The following is a 2,495-nucleotide window of genomic DNA, read 5'->3' on the forward strand; positions in this document are numbered from 1 at the left end:
TATTGATGTAAAGCTATGTAATATAGTGCACTTACTGTGTTGCTAAAATTATTTATCAGTGAAAAATTATCATGTAAATACTAGATAGCAGGTAACATGTTCTGTGAATGGATGAATGAATAAATAAAAGATAACTGGGCTTTATCATCGGATATAATATCACTTAAATTTGTTTGAGAAGGAGAAAAGTAGTTAAAGTGATTGAGGCTTTATGTGCTGTTCTTTTCAACAGGCAGCCACATCTTTCTGCATGTCAAGCCATGACCTTGAGACACAATGATGAAGGTTGGAGTAAATGGATTTGACCAATAGGGCACCTGGTCACCAGGGCACTTTTAACTCTGGCAAAGTGAATATTGTTTGCCATCCGTGGCCCCTTCATTACCTCAATTACATATTCTACATGTTCCAGTATGATTCCACCCATGGCAATTTCAGTGGTAGAGTCAAGGTTGAGAACTGGAAGCATGTCTTCAATGGAAAGATAACCTCCATCTTCCAAGAGCAAGATTCTGCCAACATCAAATGAAGTGATTCTGGTGCTGATTATGTTGTAGAGTCCACTGGTGTCTTCACTAGCTTGAAGAAGACTGGGGCTCACGTTGAACCTAAGGGTCATCACCTCTGCTTCTTCTGCTAATGCCCCCATGTTTGTGATGGGCATGAACCATGAGAAGTATGACAGCTCTCTCAAGATTGTCAGCAATGCCCCCTGCAACACAAACTCCTTGGCCCTCTTGGTCAAAGTCATTTATGACAACTTTGGCATTGTGGAGGGATGCATGGTCACAGTCCTTGACATCATTGCTTCCCAGAAGAATGTAGATGGTACCTCTGAGAAACTGTGGCATCATGACCATGGGGAAGCCCAGAACAATAGAAGCCCTTGCTTCTATTGGTGCTGCTGAGGTTGTGGGAAAGGTCTTCCTGAGCTGACTGGGAAGCTCACTGGCATGGCCTTCTGTGTCCCTTCCCCTAATGTTTCAGTGCTGGATCTGCTCTGCAGTGTGCAGAAAGCTGCTAAATATGATGACATCAAGAAGGTGGTGAAGCAGGCATTGGAGGAACCCCTAAAGGATATCCTGGGCTACACTGAGGACTAGGTTGTTTCCTGCGACTTTAAAGGTGACACCTACTCTCCCACCTTTGTTGTTGGGACTGGTATTGCCTTAAATGACCACTTCGTCAAGCTCATTTTATGACAATGTGTTTGGCTACAGCAATAAAATGGTGGACTTGATGGTCCACATGACCTCTAAGGAGTCAGTCCCCTGGAACATCAGCCCCAGTGAGGACAGGAGAGGAATAAAGAGGTGCTTACTGCTGGGGAGTCTTTGTCCCAACTCAATTCCCCAACACACTGAGGATCTCCAGTTCTTGACACAGTTTCCATCCCAGACCCCTGAAGAAGAGAAAGGACTTAGGAAACTCTACCTTATCACTTGCCATCAATAAAGTGCACAGTACCCAGTCAAAAATAAATAAATAAAGTTATCAGGGACTACTTGAAGTGATGGGAATAGACTGTGTTCTAGGAAACGTTGTGAAGTCATTTGCTCAACTCTGTGCAAGAACATTTGCCCAAGAATCTATAACTAATTCAGTCTAGAAAACAGGTAGTTTGGCAAAGCTTGAGTAATAGGTCTTGTGTTTGACATGCTCCCAGTATATATTTAATAACAATCTGTTGATTGCAAAGCCATCTTAATATTTCATTAAAATATATCCTGTCATTAAAATAATGAATGCAGGGATACTCTGTCAAAGATTATAATACATCTTTGATTAGCAAATGAGTGATTTAAAAATTCCTTGCTACTAAATCAAGGGCACAGCCACACAAATTTACATTATTCATTTATTTTGAAGAATAAAATTTAGCTTTACTTATTTATGACAGTTTTAAGTATGACCACAAGTTTATTGCTTTATTTAGAAAGTATAATTACATCTCTGCTTTGAGAGATTTATTAATGTATAAGAACAAATCTGAAAACACATTGTGAAAATGGGAACACTAATAGCTTAGTGTGTAGGATCATTTATTCCTAGTGTTAGAGAGAGCTTCCCAAAAGGTGCTCAGGCTTAAAATAAAGAACAATATAGTTTAGTTAGATGTCAAAAACAAAGGGTGTGGGAGGAGGGAGAATATTCCATTTAGATATAGCAGCTTGTGAGAAAGTATGTATGAAAGTATGTATGAGAGCATGAATTTTGAAGCAGTACATTTAAATTCTATTTTCAGAAGAAGACTATAGAGAAATATAATTATATTTATTTATTTGTTTGTTTATTAATTAATTATAGGCCATTTAAATTCCCATGGTGACCAGAAATCTGCTTTAATATATCACTTTCTGCAAGGACATCAACATTAGTCCAGGCCCAAGACGAGTGAGAGGCATACCAGCTCTTTAAGAGTCATTGGTTCTCAAAAGTGTTTATATATTCCATGTTTTGTTGTTCACAGTCATGCCCACTTTACTGATCTTTCA

General features: G+C 39.0%; 1 pseudogene across 1 annotated transcript; it reads left to right on the forward strand.

The window, feature by feature from the left end:
* The first annotated feature begins 276 nt into the window (after positions 1-276).
* Positions 277-1,455, forward strand: LOC309811966 (glyceraldehyde-3-phosphate dehydrogenase-like; annotated as a pseudogene). The gene has a single exon. The product of its transcript is annotated as a glyceraldehyde-3-phosphate dehydrogenase-like (transcript).
* Positions 1,456-2,495: the final 1,040 nt, after the last annotated feature.

The sequence above is a fragment of the Mesoplodon mirus genome (assembly GCF_964341445.2).
Source record: "Mesoplodon mirus genome assembly, chromosome: 11".
Classification (NCBI taxonomy): Eukaryota; Metazoa; Chordata; class Mammalia; order Artiodactyla; family Ziphiidae; genus Mesoplodon; species Mesoplodon mirus.